Consider the following 17,103-nt stretch of genomic DNA (forward strand, 5'->3'; position numbering starts at 1 on the left):
GCACACACATACACAAACATATATTCCCACCCTCATACATACAAACAAATATTTACACACTCACACATGTAGACACAAAAATAGACAATATACACACTCACACTCCCCATATACCCACTTCCCTCCGCCGTGGGGACAGAAAGACCCCCCCGGTCCCCGCAGCAGCGGAAAGGACCACCAGCCCAGACCCCGACCGAACGGCCAGCTCCTCCTTTCAGCCCCCGGCCCTGGACCGCGGATAGAGAACGGGGGTGTGGAAAAAAAGAAGACCCCCGCTTCGCTCCTCCCGCTCTAATGTGGTGTTGGTGTGTGTTGTTCTAAGGTGCTTTAAAACAAGGGAGGGGCAATACACTAACCACCCTCCGGCAGCTCGTGTCAGCTCTGCCCCTCCCAAGAACCCTAAATGTCTACGTGCCACTTAAAATTGGGAAGTGGGCACTGGCACCAGAGGTAAGGCTGATTAAACAGCCTGCCCTCTGGACGCCATTCAGAGTGCCCACCCCCAAGGCCCTATATGTATGTGTAACATGACAGTAAGTAATGAGAGTGTCTAAGATGTGATATAAAATTGAGATGCAGGTGGTCACAAGGAGACAGGAAAGGAAAACCTCCCCTGCATCCCAGCAACACCCCCGCACCCCAAAGCCCTACCTGTATGGTGTTGTGATGGAGCGGGAAGAGGGAAGCATCGGGGATGGGGAGAAAATAATCAGAGGAGGCAAGTACCCCCCCCTTGGGACCAGCTCCCCTACTGACCCCCATAGGCACCCCCGTTGCCCAAAAAAAAAAAAAAAAAAAACGCCAGGGCCGGGGGTCCAGCCCCATCCAAACCAGGGCCCATGGCAGCGGCCCCACCGGCCACCGCAGAGCCCGGGGCAGCCCACCAGGCCCCACAACAGAGGGGAAGACGAAGGGAAAAAAAAAATAATAATAATAAATTAATAAAAAAAAAAAAAAAAATAAAAAAAAATTACTCCCACCCCCACATTCAGTCGACTCCCAAACTACATAGAACAATAGACACCCAAGTTAGGCCCGTCCTCCTCCTGTAATGGACCCCCCCTGCAAAGAGGACACTTGCAGATGGTGGAAACACACCCACCAGCTGAAGAGGCCCCCCAGCTCCACCGATGCGTCGAAGGTCTCCGCCCAGGGCCGGGCACCAGGGCAAGCACCAACCCACACCACGGCAGCACACCAGCCAGGACCCAGGCCCCCCAGGCCCAGCCAGAACCCCAGCCCAGAGGAAGAGCGCCCCCAGGACCCCAAACCCCCCCCGGACCTATCTACGGCCGCCAGGCCGGCAACCTACATCCGCCGACACGGCCCTCCCCAGCAGCGCCGCGTGTATAAAATATATAAATAAATAAATAAAAATTATAGTAAATAAATAAATAAATAAAAAAAAAACACCGCCCAGGAGCCACCCGCGCCCCCTCCAGGCCGGACCCCCCAAGAAACCCACCCCGCGAGAACGCCTAGACGCCCCAGGCCAGCATGCCCCCCGCCGCATCAGCAACCAGTACCAAACCGGACAGAACTGCGGCCCCCAGCCACACTAGGTAATGGAGCCCATCAAAGGAGCCCAGAGAGATTGACCTAATGTGGCAGCAGACGCCGTGTCAAGACTAATATAGTCTAACAAACGATCTCTATATTGGTTGATATTAAGATTATTTCTATTTTTCCAGTTCATGAGGACAGTCTTCTTAGCAATGCATAAGGCGGTGAATGCCATGTGGATTGTGTTGACCTCTGTAGTGACACCCTCTAGGTCACCCAACAAGCAAACTGAAGGAGAGGCTAGAATGGAACATTTAAGACACTTCTCATACCAGAATTTCTGAACAGGTGGACAGAACCATAGAGCATGTATGTAATTGTCAGGTGTATTGTTTTGGCAGTGTGAGCAGTTGTTAGAAGCTGTAAGACCCATCCGGAACATCCGATGACCTGTGTAGTGCACTCTATGCAGAATTTTGTATTGTATTAATTGTAAACTGGGATTTCTAATCAGTTCAAAAGGTTTTAAACATATCTGAGACCAGAAATTGTGGTCCCAGCTGACTGATAAATCTGCCTCCCATTTTGCAATAGGAATCGATACTGATTCATCTATTTTGGATAGTGTCCTGTATATTTTAGATAATAATTTGGGGGTCCTGAGGTCAAGGAATTCTGCCACTCTTGGTGGTATTTGTAATTTGATATGATCGGAATTAAATTTCTTTCTTATTATAGATTTAACTTGTTGATATTCTAAAAATCTATTCTTGTTAATCCCATATTGATTGACCAATATATCAAAAGGAATAAAATCTGTCCCTTCGAATATATGTTCCAAGTATTTAATACCTTTACCACCCCAGTCCCTGAAGTTTATCATATTATTGTTTAGTACTATGTCAGGGTTGTTCCATATGGGAGTGCGTTTGCATGCGATTAGTGAAGACTCAGTCATTTTAAGAAACTCCCACCATGCTGTCAGAGAGGAGCTGATACTGATGCTTTTGAAGCAAACATGTCGTTTGATGTTTGAGCTAATGAATGGTAGATCTGAAATCTCTATATTATTGCATAGTGCCTGTTCTACATCTAGCCAAGACTCATCTAAGAGGGTGTGTTTTAACCACCCTGATATGTGTTGAAGCCTGTTGGCTAAGAAATAGTGGTGAAAGTTCGGCAGATCTAGTCCTCCTTTGTCCTTGGTCTTTTGTAGTGTTTTTAAGCTAATACGCGGGGGTTTACCTTTCCAAAGGAATTTAGAGATGGAGGAGTCTAGAGATCTAAACCAGTCAGTTGACGGTTTGCTTGGGATCATTGCAAATAGGTAATTAATTCTTGGCAAAACCATCATATTTATTGAAGCTACCCTTCCCATGAGTGATATTGGTAGAGACTTCCATCTGGTTAGATCATCTTCTATCGTCTTTGAAAGTGGAATGTGGTTTAATTTTGTTAAATCTGCGAGCCTAGGTGAGACATTAATACCTAAATACTTAATATTTCCAGATTGTAGTGGAGTGGAGGAGGAGGACTGAAAGGAGCAGTTAATCGGAAGAACAGTAGATTTTAACCAGTTTATTGAATAATCTGAGATTCTTGAGAAAGAGTTTATTAATGTAATTACCTCAGAGAGAGTGGTTTGTGAATGCTGGAGAAAAAGTAACACATCATCTGCGTAAAGACTAACTTTATGTTCTATATTCTTGCATTTAATGCCTTTAATCGCTATAGTCTGTCTAATAGCTGCTGCTAGTGGTTCAATAAAAATTGCAAAAAGTGAAGGGGGGAGAGGGCATCCTTGCCTGGTGCCCCTCTTAAGATGGAAGCTGGAGGATGTTTGGGCTTTTGTCCTGACACATGCTGTTGGAGAATTATATAATATTTTTAACCAGTTTATGAAGGAGTTTCCAAAACCAAATTTGTGTAAGGTTGCAAATAAAAAATTCCAATTAACCCTATCAAAAGCCTTTTCTGCATCTAGAGACAATATTGTAATTTGAAGGTTTTTATTACATGAATAGTCTATCAGGTTAAGTAATCTGCGCGTATTTGTTGAGGAGTGCCTTCCTTTTATGAAACCAGTTTGGTCTGGATGGATTATGAGAGGGGTTACCTTCTCTATTCTTTTTGAGAGCGCTTTGCAGATTATTTTAATGTCAACATTAATAAGTGATATTGGACGGTAGCTGTTAGGCAGTACCGGATCTTTACCTGGTTTTAGTAAGAGACTAATGTTAGCAGAATTTATATTTGGCGGGAGTCTACCATTTTCCTTAGATTCCTGCAACATTCTGTTGAATGTTGGTGCCAGAATTGTCCAGAATTCTTTATAGAATTCCGCTGGGAAGCCGTCTGGATCTGGAGCCTTTTTATTGGGCATACTGTTCAAGGCTTCCTGGAGTTCATCTGATGTCAGTGGAGAATCCAATGCCATCGCTTGGTTGTCCCATAATTTCGGAAGAGTTATATGATCAAGAAACTGGTCAACTTCTTCTTTAGACGCGTTCATCTGTGGTGAATAAAGAGATTCATAAAAGTCCCTGAAAGTATTGTTTATTCTTTCAGGGTCATATACTGTGTCCCCAGTTGAGTTTTTAACAGCATATATAGTTGTTTTTTCTCTATTTATTTTTAACTGGTTAGCTAGGAATTTACCAGATTTGTTACCATATTCAAAGTTTTGCCAGCGGAGTCTTTGTGCTAAGAACTGAGTATTTTTATCAATAATTTCATTTAATTCTAGTTTTGCTTTACATATTTTCTTCAATATTTCCTTCTCTTGAGAGGATACATAAGCTTCTTCTAGAGATTTGATTGTTTTTTCTAATTCCTGAATATATTTATTCTCTCTTTTCTTTTTATGTGATGAGAATGAGATTATTCTACCTCTCATCACAGCTTTGCCTGCTTCCCAGAGAACAGATGCTGAAGTTCCAGGCTGGTCGTTATAGTCTAGATATAAAGCCCATTCTTTCTTAAAATAATTAATAAAATCTTCATCTTTAAGCAATGATGTATTAAATCTCCAGTTTTTACTTGGTGGAGTGTCCTTCTTGTTTTTTAAAGTTAAAGATACAGGAGCCTGGTCGCTGAAAGCTATGGTGTGTATTTCTGTGTCTGAAATGTCACTCAGCAGTGAGCTGCTGACTAAAAAATAATCCAGACGAGAGTGACTGTGATGTACTTTTGAAAAAAAAGTATATTCTCTACAGTTGGGGTAAAGAGATCGCCATGCATCGCAAAGTCCGTAGTCGCTCATGTACTGTTTAACTATATTAGTTACGCTTACTTTTAGTTACGTTACAATTACGCTGAGTTCCAGCTGTGCTGAGCCTGTCCCTTTCTTTATTTAGTCCAAAGTTGAGGTCTCCACCAAGAATCAGTGCACAGTCTAGATGTTCAGAAAGTGCAGTAAAAAAAGTGTGGAAAAAGGAGGGGTCATCAACATTTGGACCATATATACTGGCAATACATAACTTTTTATTAAATATAGATAATTTAATGATTAGATATCTACCCTCTGGGTCTATAACTGTGTTGAGTACTGTAAATGTAAAATTTTTATGTAATAAAATTGCTACCCCCCTTTGCCTAGAGTTATAGCAGGCTGCGAACACATTAGGGAACTCAGCTGTTTTAAGTTCATCTATAGCTGTGGCAGGTCTATGAGTCTCTTGTAATAAAACAACGTCTGCTTGTAGTCTTTTAAGTTGGTAGAATATTTTTAATCTCTTCTCTCTGGAGCCAGCTCCATTCACATTCCATGTGACAAGCCTTAGTGCACCCATGGATGTGTGTATGTAGCTAGTATTGCCTGCTGTGTGTGAAGCTTAGATGAATGAAATATGAGCGAGCGTGTATGTGTGTGTGTGTGAATATGTCCTGTATGTCTGTGTGCGCTAAGAGTACAGTGTGGTAGTATTGACGCTGAGTGAATATATATTTGGTCGTGCCGTGCCGATGTGTAAAGATATAAAGTGCTGTGTGTGTGTAAATAAGGCGGGTGATCAGTACAGTGAGAGAGGTTAGTATTAAGAAAGACAGCAGAAGAGGGAAAGAAGAAAACAGGAGGGGATGCATGAAAAATACTAAAAAAAAATAATAATAATAATAAAAAAAAAAAAAAGAATAAGAAACTTGACAGAAAGAAAAACATTTATATAACCACATTTAAACGGTGTAGAGACTGACGGTATCGTGGTAACATATCCAATTCGATTACTGGAAGAAAAACGAAGAAATATAAGAAATATAGCGGATTCTAATCTGGAATGGTGTTAGTAAAGCCAGGGAGTTGTACTGGAGTCGCGGTAGAGCTGGCCATTCACGTAGAGACGATCCACGGCGATGACCGCTCGGGAGCCCTTCTGGATTAGAGAGCGTCGAATTGGAAACAGAATTTTGCGCCATTCCAGGATCTCTTTGGGAAACTGGTCGTTTACGCTAAAGTCCGTTCCTTTTAACTCCCTGCCGCGACTTTTCACCTGCTCTTTCTGTTTGAAGAATCCAAATTTGGCCATGATAGGACGCGGCCTCGGAGCTCCAGGTCTCTTCGCACCCAGCCGATGGACTCTTTCAAGGGTGATGTTTTCCACGGTGTCTTCCGGAAGCTTCAGATACGTTTTCATGAAGGTTTTAATCGTAGCTTCTGTGTTTTCTTCAGCAGATTCCGGGATACCGGAAAACACCAAGTTTTCTCTCATGCTGCGAGACTGAAGATTTATGTCGGTACAGGATCTAATATACAGGTTGATGAATTTGCAGAAGAGATGAGTGAAATTAGTTCATTCTCTTCAAGGGGAGTAAAGTATTCTAGGTTCTGATCTGACATGGCTAGATTAACATCTGCATCAATTTTATTGTGCGGTTTCAAAACCTCAATTTTATGCCTAATATTTACAATTTTATTATTAAAAAAAGTTCATGAAGTCCTCACTATTGCATGATTATGTTGTGGAGATTTCTGCAGTGGTCTTATTTCTGGTTAATTTGGCTACAGCATTAAATAAGAATCTAGGATTATTTTTGTTATTTTCTATAAGAGTGGAGAGAAATGTTCTTCTAGCTACACTAAGAGCTTTTCTATAGTTCAGGATGCTCTCCTTCCATGCTATTTGAAGTACTAGCAATTTAGTTTGACGCCATTTACGTTTTAATTTCCGAGCGGTCTGTTTTAAAGTGCGCGTGTGATCGTTATACCAGGGAGCAAGTTTCTTATCTCTAATAATTTTTCTTTTAACTGGAGCTACATTATCTAAGGTATAGCGAAATGTCGACTCTAAATATTCAGTCGCCTGATCGAGTTCTGTGGGGTCAGAAGGTGATCTAATCGAAGTTGGGAACCCTGGGAGATTACTGATAAAACTCTGTTTAGTAGTTGATGTGAAATTATGTTTCATACGGTAGCGCGTGTAACCCACCCTCTGTGAGCACACCTATCTGTCTAGGTTCGGAAGGAGCTGTGATGTTTAGTGCAACAGAACACACCACACAATTAGTGAATTGAACAGTTAGAGTCTTAATTTGTTTATCACACAAAACACAATTTCTATACAAATATGGAAAATAAAAAATGGGCCCTTTTTAACAAAATAAAAGTTCAGTGATCACTCTCTACACCAGTTCTGTTTTTCCCGGTGAAATGTTCATTAGTTCCTCTCCTATAATGGTGCTTGTAGATGTGCGGGTGCCACTCCAAGTGATTGGCACCCTCCTACCCCAATGATTCCTCACTCAGCGGCTGAGTTCCATAAAGATCAGCTGGTGGCTCGCCATCTCTAATTCTGTAATTCCTCACGGCGGACGTCAATGTGGTTTTCACTCTCTTAAGACCTGACCTGCATTTACAACAGGATCATGATATGTTTCTGTTCTTTATAAATTCTATTGACTCGTAATTAAAGTCTTTTCATTGTTGTACAACAGTATATAAAGCACAGTATCACAAAGTACAAACTTAATATGCAGGTACTCTCTCCATCAATATATTACCCTCAATTCAATTGTTAGAAATTTACCATCTACATCAGTCAATGCTCACACTGTAAAATTTAACAAACATTCAGTAACACTCAATTTGTCATCCTTTAACAATAGTCACATATCTACGTTCATAGGTATAACAAAATATAGTAACTCGCGCTTAACAGTGATGATGCTGTTGTTATGACTGAATCCACTAGCAGTGTTAAGCATATAGCCGACTAGCAGCCGCACCACGCTAACTTACCGAGATCAGAGAAGTACTGCGACTCGGCAAAACAGCAATCCTCCCGCTCAACACCGTCTGTGTGGAGCTTTCTTTACCCACTTGTACTACTATTTCCTTTCACTTAACTCTGAAGAAGAGTTTATAACTGTTTAGCGCGATTAATGTGACGACACGAAACAACAAACCTTCTCTATATCCGGTTGTTTTTTTTCCTGCAACCGCACCACTCTGCGCAACTTCCGTTCGCTGGCTCTGACTTCCGGTAAATATTAAATAAATTTTAACTGCAAAACTAATTGTATTTCCCTAACCTAAAGCAGGTACAATATTTTATTTATAGTCTAACCCTATACTTCCAGCTGGGTTACACCCTCCCCCTCTAAACTGGCATGAATCCCTTCATGACCATCTTCATAGGAACAATTTCCCTCGAAAGTCTCAACTAAAGCTCTATTAAACCCGTCCAGGATAGTCTGAGCAAAAGAAATCAAGGGTCTCCCCAGCTGAGGATAAGTAAACCTTCCAGGTGGCTTCCTAACCCGTTCAGACGTTCGCAAAGTGACACTGGGCGACTCACTAACATGACTCTTTGCTTTCTCTTCTAAGGTTAGGGGGATATTAACTTCAGCTGGTTGACTATCTCCTTCTTGATTATCTTCATAAATTTTACCGAGTCTTAACCCACTCTCTAAAGAAAAGTCGACTTCTGCCATGGTGCTATTATCTAGCAATTCGGGGGCCTCCAATCCTGCTACTGCTTTTAGGCTCGTCGGCCCTTCTATGGTTGATGACTGCTGTGCGTTCCTCTCCGTTTCCTCTCCTTCCTGCTGGAGTTCGCTTCGTCTTTTTATTTCCCCCATGTCCCTATCACTTACAGGGTAGCCTTCTGCAGTTTTAAGGTTGGTTGAGGTAATGTTAGGTAAGGGGTGAGCTGCAATTTGGGTTGCTCCTTCCACGAGTGAGGACAACGGAGGGGTGTTACTAGTAACCACCTCATCAGGGCTCACTTCAATTGTGTCTACACATTCATTTTGTAAATATTCGGTCGAAGTATGGGCTCCGTTTCTGTCAACAGCGACTTCCTCGCAAGAAGTCAAAGGCTCTAGGATTCTTGTTTCTGCCTCTACAAGTCGAACAGGGTAAAACCCAGGATCATCCCTATCCTCCTCATCGGAATATAGGGATCTGTCATCTGATTGAGTGTGGTTTTGTCGTCGAGTCTTAGGTTTGGCCACTGACATTGACTTCTTAGGCTCTTGTTCCTCTTCAGAGAGAAACCCACAAGGAAGTAACAGATCGCGATGCAGAGTGCGTGCGGGACCATCCTGTCTCTCAGGGCGCACTGTATAGACAGGTATGGCTCCCGCTCCCTTCTCCACAACATAAACAGTGGACTCCCATCGATCTGCAAGTTTATGCTTTCCACGGGACCGAAGATTTCGCACCAAAACTCTATCTCCAACTTCCAAAACAGACTCCCTCACCCGGGTGTCAAACCTTTTTTTGTTTTTTTCCGCCACTTTTCTAGTATTGGTGACGACCAGCTGGTAACTTTCGGTCAAGTAGGACTTGAGGTTTTTCACATATTGCGAATGTGTTACCCCTGATTTGTCATTAACGGGTAGACCGAAAGCAATATCAACGGGCAACCTAGGCTGTCGGCCGAACATGAGCTCATAGGGCGAAAACCCAGTTACCTCGTTCCTCGTGCAATTGTATGCATGAACAAGGGGCTTCACATGCTCACGCCACTTTGTTTTCTCTCTCTCCCTTAAGGTACCCAACATGCTTAGCAACGTACGGTTAAACCGCTCTACTGGGTTCCCTCTGGGGTGATAAGGGCTTGTCCTGGTTTTCTTTATACCAATTAGGTTGCAAAGCTCTCTAATAATATGGGACTCAAAGTCACGGCCTTGATCGCTATGCAAGCGTTCTGGGAACCCGTAATGGATTAGAAACTGCTCCCAAAGGCATCGAGCCACTGTAGTAGCCTTTTGATCCCTGGTAGGTATGGCGACAGCATATTTGGTAAAGTGATCGGTAATGACCAGAATATCCTTAGTGTTACGACTATCTGGTTCTAACGACAAAAAGTCCATGCAGACCAGTTCCAGGGGTCGACTGGTCTGAATGCTAACCAGAGGTGCCGCTTTTTCTGGGTTGCTTTTTCTCTTTACACACCTCACACAGTTCTTGATTTTAAATTCCACATCATTTGCCATTTTTGGCCAATAGAACCGCGTCCTAACCAACTCCAGAGTGCGTTCCAATCCCATATGACCCATCTCATCATGAAGACTAGTAAGTACTGAAGATCTTAATATCTGTGGAAGGACAAACTGAGACATTAACTGATTGTCCTGCTGTCTTTTCCTGTACAACAGGCCATCTTTCAGTTCAAAACGGTTCATCTGTTGGAGCATCAGTCTAAACCCAAGGGGTTCGGAACTTAAGCTGGTGGGTTTAGGGTCTCTCAACTCAATCAGCGCAATAATTCTACTGATTTCAGGATCTGCCTTCTGTAATTCGGCTAATTCCTTAGCACTATACTTAGGGATTGTAGAAAGGCTATTTGGGGAATTTTCCTCCCCGAACAAGTTTGGAATGGCCTCAAGGTTGATGGCAAGTGACTCAATGAAACATGGAGTTTGTAAGATCCCATCCTGCATCACTAGATGACGCTGGCAAGTGGCCTTGACAATCTCCCCAGAAGCCAGGTGATGAGAGGTGAATTCATGAATCCTCAAGCTTTCTTCCTCAGATTGGCTGTCATTGAGCAACTGCCCGTGTGGTCTCCTTGACAAGCCATCTGCATCCTGGTTTTGCTTTCCAGCTCTGTATTTGATGTCAAATGTAAAAGTTGAAAGGGACGCTAACCAGCGGTAGCTAGTGGCATCCAACTTGGCAGTGGTTAGTATATACCTAAGCGGATTGTTATCGGTTATCACAACAAAGGTATTTCCGTACAAGTAATCGTGGAATTTTTCGGTAACAGCCCATTTCAAGGCTAAGAATTCCAACTTGTGAGCTGGATACCGAGCCTCGCTGCGTGACAGACCTCTACTTGCATATGCAATGACTCTGCTTTGCCCATCCTGCTCCTGGTACAATGCTGCCCCAAGCCCCGTTGTACTAGCATCCGTGTGAAGGATGTATGGAAGCTTAGGATTTGCAAACCCTAGGATTGGGGATGAAGTAAGCTTCTCAATTATTTCCTCAAAAGCTTTCTGACAGGCTGAGGTCCATCTTTCTCCAAACGGTTCTTTAAGGTTATAATACCCATCCGTTTTTGTTACTCTGACCCCTTTTTTGGTCGGTGGATAACCAGCCGTAAGGTTAGTCAGGGGTTTCACAATCTTTGAATAACCCTGCACAAATCTCCGATAATAACCGGAAAAACCAAGAAAGGATTTCAGCTCCTTCAAGGTATGGGGTCTCGGCCAGGTCTTGAGTGCTTCAATCTTCTGAGGATCTGTCTCCACACCGTTCTGAGAAATAATGTGTCCTAAATAGCGCACAGATGTTTGGAAGAATCTACATTTCTCAGGTGAAAGCTTTAACCCATTCTCTCTCAATCGGTTTAACACATTGATCAGTCTGGCTTCATGGTCTTCCAATGATTTAGAGAACACAATGAGATCGTCAAGAAAGACCAACACCTCCCGCAGATGCATATCACCCATACTCTTCTCCATCAGACGCTGAAATGTGCTCGGTGCATTTGTTACACCCTGCGGCATACGATTCCACTCCCAGAACCCTAGCGGGCACACAAAAGCGGTCTTTGCCTTATCACACTCCTCCATCTCTATTTGATAGTAGCCAGATTTAAGATCCATCACCGAAAACCACTGGGATCCGGTGAGCGCTGTAAACGACTCTTCAAGATTCGGCAATGCATAAGCATCTTTAATTGTCTGCATATTAAGCTTTCTATAATCCACACATAATCGAATATCACCATTTTTTTTTTTTTACCACCACAATAGGTGAGGAGAATGAGGATTGTGACTCTCGGATGACCCCGGCATCAAGAAGGTCTTGGAGATGACGTCTTACAGCCTCATAATCCTGTGGGTGAATAGGTCGTGGTCGATGTTTGAAAGGAGTCTCATCCTTCAGCTTTATGCAGTGCCTGACCTTTGTTGCATGACCAAGGTCAAGGTCATGATGTGAGAAAACATCTGAATAAGTGTTCAATGTGGACGTTATTTTGGCCTTCCACTCCTCCGAGAGTGGAGAGTCACCAAAATCAAACTTTAAGTCTAGAGTTTTGTTACACTGCTGCTGACCACTGTGACCTCCAATTGTATTTTGGCTAAGGCAACCAGATGGTTGCACTATACAAGAGAAATTAATCGCTGGCTGCGAAAGGTCAGGGGTCTGTATTATACCATGAGGAACACTGAGTTCAGCTACGACACAACCTATTGGTATAGCAATGTCATGACCAGTCTCATTCCTAATAATAACAGGGACTCTACAAGGAGACTGTGCTGGAAGACTAATGAGACAGTGATCAATGAAAACCCCACCTGGTAAAGGTGAATCAGAAGGTTGTTCCACTAATGCCCACTTCTCATTGTTCATGACACCAACATTAGCAAAGCCCTCGAGGACTACTCTTTGACCGGCAGGGATGACACTTGGGCCACGGCCTCGGAGCTTGACTAAACCGAGCCGACCATCTATCGTTTGTTTATGCCTGAGTTGCAATGTCTTGAGAACATGATAGTACCCATAATACATATTGGAGTCTGGCAACATTTCATCACAGAATCGTTTATAAAGAGAATCAAGAGTGTTTGTGCCTATCAAAATAGGGATACTGTTATTGGAGCGAACATCAGACACTATGAGAGCAAGCGTCTGGATTTCCGGCTCAGACAAAATTAACTCTTTTGGAAATTTCACACTTATCTGTACAAAACCTGTGTAAGGCACACACTGACCATTCGCTCCTTCAATCTCAAGTAGGTCACTGACTGGGTGAATAGTATGATCAGACAGATGCGTGTCATAAAATGTCTGAGACACGGTTGTAACTTGAGATCCTGTATCCAGCAGAGAATGACAATCAACACCATTAACGATGATATTGGCAGTGCTCTGGCTTCCCACAAGTCCTCTGGGGAGTGTTCTTGCCTTTACTGTTCTCTGTTCTTTCAGAAGTGCTTTTGTCCTTATTTTGTGTGTCTGGTTGGGACTTGCATCGTCACCAATTCCTATTTGTCCCTCAACAGAATTGGTATTTAGTTTAAAGTAGAAGTGTCATCGGTCACACCCTTTCCCCATCGGCGTTGCTTCTCTTTAAACTGCTTCCTTTTGGCATCCACCAATGATGGATTTGGGGGATTGTCACAACCAGTTGCAATGTGCCCATCCTCTCCACATTGGAAGCAATACCCAGGTTTGGGTCTTCCAACTATGGGGACGGGCCTAGCTTTTAGCTGTTTCTCGCGAACCGGTTCCGGGTTTGGTCCTTCTCTCTCCTTTCCATTTTTGGATCTTTCAAATTTTCTTTCTTTTGTCTGAGCAAGAGCTGCGATCTGAGCTTGGAGATCAGCAATTTGTTTCTGAAGTTGCTTTATAGCAGGAGATGGAGTATGAGTTTGAACAGGTGAATTGTACTCATCAAGGGAGAAAACATTGTGCATCTGGGACTGAGCTTTTGTTTTATTTAAGCCTAAATGCTGTTTCATCCTGTTAGCTTTGGCTTCCTGCTTATCCTCTTCCGTACGCAAAAGCAGCAGCAACTCTGTAAATGTAGGGGGGTTCTCTCTCTTTTGTTCTAGCTGGAGAGCAGTTATTAAGCTGTTGTTCCAGCATCCTCTACAGAACTGTTTTAAGAGCTGTTTATCTGCATTGCTAGCTGCAATAGCATCAGTCTGTACGACTCTATTCAAAACTGTCTGTAGTCTATGCAGATAATTTGACGGCTTCTCCCCCGCATTCTGATTGATGTTAAGGAATTTTGCAAACAGCTCATCCCTGTCCTCGACTGTGGCATATGCAGAGTCAAGCAGGTCTAAATACACTCTAGGAGTGGAATGGGGCCCTAACGGTTTCACTACACTCAAAGCAGGAGGCAATAAGCTGTCTACAATCTTCCTCACCAACTGGGCGCCAGATACAGCAGGGTCAGCTATGTAGAACTCAACGCTACTTCTCCAGGTTTCATAATCAACCTCATAATTAGAACAAGGGGACCTTCCTGAGAACGATCTGAGCTTAACTGGCGAGTGTAATTGTGAGGTGAATTCTGTACCCTTGACAATGTGCTCTACCACTACACGCTGCACTTCCTGTGGACTGAGCTGGTCAGGGATCAACCTCAGGCAGGACGATTTCTCCTGTAAAGGGAAACCAGCAGCTGCCTCCACTTTAGCAGAGCAACTAGGCTCATAAGAAACTGGCTCGGGTGGCACTATTACAGCATCTTTTCTGAGACCAGTTGTAACCGGGGACACTACAACCTTCCCATCCGGTGGCGTAGTCGGGGTGGTTTCCTGAACTAACCCAGTTTCCTCCTCAAAACTCTCCCCTCCTACAAACTCAGTTATTCTAGCTAACTCATCTTTTAAAACATTTTCAAAAGATTTGCCACTCTGTTTGGCTATGTTCTTAAGTTGTGATAAAAATGTGCGTGTAATACCTGTACCTTTTTCATGAGAATATACATCTCCTAGGAACTCAACATGGTGAACGACCTCAGGGTTGACCACACAAAGCCTATCCATAGGTAAAATATCTTTGAGGGCCTCAACTGTCGAACCAGAACTAAACTCCACAATAACCTGGTCATGAAACTCTGAACTGGCTTCTGAAGCCTTAATTATCCTAGCTATGGACCCATATTGCTTCAGATAGTCAAAAATCTCCTCATCTATTGAGCTATGTGAAAGTCCTGATATGATGACAGAATTTGGAACCTTTACACCCTCTAACTCAATGTTTTCCATTTTTTTTTCAGTTAATTAGTGTGATATAAGCAACTTCAGATTTTACTACAACCCTATGTCAACCAACTGATAGAAGTAGAGATGGCCCACTTAATAATCAGTTATGTCTGGTGCACTAACCACAAAGCTCCTGGGCTGGCTCGCCACAAATTATCGTGTAACCCACCCTCTGTGAGCACACCTATCTGTCTAGGTTCGGAAGGAGCTGTGATGTTTAGTGCAACAGAACACACCACACAATTAGTGAATTGAACAGTTAGAGTCTTAATTTGTTTATCACACAAAACACAATTTCTATACAAATATGGAAAATAAAAAATGGGCCCTTTTTAACAAAATAAAAGTTCAGTGATCACTCTCTACACCAGTTCTGTTTTTCCCGGTGAAATGTTCATTAGTTCCTCTCCTATAATGGTGCTTGTAGATGTGCGGGTGCCACTCCAAGTGATTGGCACCCTCCTACCCCAATGATTCCTCACTCAGCGGCTGAGTTCCATAAAGATCAGCTGGTAGCTCGCCATCTCTAATTCTGTAATTCCTCACGGCGGACGTCAATGTGGTTTTCACTCTCTTAAGACCTGACCTGCATTTACAACAGGATCATGATATGTTTCTGTTCTTTATAAATTCTATTGACTCGTAATTAAAGTCTTTTCATTGTTGTACAACAGTATATAAAGCACAGTATCACAAAGTACAAACTTAATATGCAGGTACTCTCTCCATCAATATATTACCCTCAATTCAATTGTTAGAAATTTACCATCTACATCAGTCAATGCTCACACTGTAAAATTTAACAAACATTCAGTAACACTCAATTTGTCATCCTTTAACAATAGTCACATATCTACGTTCATAGGTATAACAAAATATAGTAACTCGCGCTTAACAGTGATGATGCTGTTGTTATGACTGAATCCACTAGCAGTGTTAAGCATATAGCCGACTAGCAGCCGCACCACGCTAACTTACCGAGATCAGAGAAGTACTGCGACTCGGCAAAACAGCAATCCTCCCGCTCAACACCGTCTGTGTGGAGCTTTCTTCACCCACTTGTACTACTATTTCCTTTCACTTAACTCTGAAGAAGAGTTTATAACTGTTTAGCGCGATTAATGTGACGACACGAAACAACAAACCTTCTCTATATCCGGTTGTTTTTTTTCCTGCCGCCGCACCACTCTGCGCAACTTCCGTTCGCTGGCTCTGACTTCCGGTAAATATTAAATAAATTTTAACTGCAAAACTAATTGTATTTCCCTAACCTAAAGCAGGTACAATATTTTATTTATAGTCTAACCCTATACTTTCAGCTGGGTTACACGCGCGCTGTGCGTACATTATTACTGTGACACACTTGAATTGAGACAAGATAGTGATCTGAGATAACTTTAGATAGTGGAATTGTGAATAAATTTCTTATACTTAATCCGAATAATATTATTAAATCTAAAGTGTGACCTGCTTTATGAGTGGGTCCTACTACACACTGATTTACTCCTACCGAGTCCAGTATGGACATAAATGCTGTTCTCAGAGGGTCTTCTGGGTTTTCAAAATGAATATTAAAATCTCCAGCAATTAACACTTTGTCTACAGAAACAACTAGGTTTGAGAGGAAATCTGCAAATTCACTAAGAAATTCAGAGTACGGCCCTGGAGGTCTGTAAATGACAATTAGCGGGATTGACTGAGCTGACTTAATATACAGTAGTTAAATACACTTATGTTACTATAAAGAATTTCAAATGAATTAAATTTGTGTCCGTGTTTTTGTACAATAGTCAAATTATCATTGTGAATAACTGCGACGCCTCCTCCTCTACCAGTTAACCGAGGCTGGTGTATGTAGCTGTATCCAGGAGGACTAGCTTCATTTAGAGCTACATACTCGTTCTGTTTAATCCAGGTTTCTGTTAAACAGAGTATATCAAACTCCTGATCTGTGATAATTTCATTAACTATAACTGCTTTAGATGCGAGAGATCTAATATTTAACAGTCCTAGCTTCAGATCAGAGGTGCCGGCTGCGCATTCAGTCTTATCCAATGCCATTCCCATTGCATTCTCTACTTGAAAAAGTATCGGAGGAAATGCCCACGAAAACTGGACCCTCATCAGACTGCTCCCACTAATGATGGGACACAAGATACCACTGAATGATCCTGCATGGAATGTAATAATGTGTCTTAAAGACATAGTCGAGCTTGTGGTTGCACCAACCCAAACTGAAGCAAGTTTGTCATATATTGATACAAACATATTGAGCTTGAGCATCGACTTAGATTACTTGCTGCGTTTCCCCAGGTTAAGTTGCTCCCCAAACACCACTACCTGGAGCACTATCCAGCACTCATTAAAGCATTTGGACCAGTTATTGCACTTTGTAAAAAAATTTACTATTTTCTCTTGCGGTTGTGG

Source organism: Clarias gariepinus, chromosome 11 (genome assembly GCF_024256425.1).
Source record: "Clarias gariepinus isolate MV-2021 ecotype Netherlands chromosome 11, CGAR_prim_01v2, whole genome shotgun sequence".
Classification (NCBI taxonomy): domain Eukaryota; kingdom Metazoa; phylum Chordata; class Actinopteri; order Siluriformes; family Clariidae; genus Clarias; species Clarias gariepinus.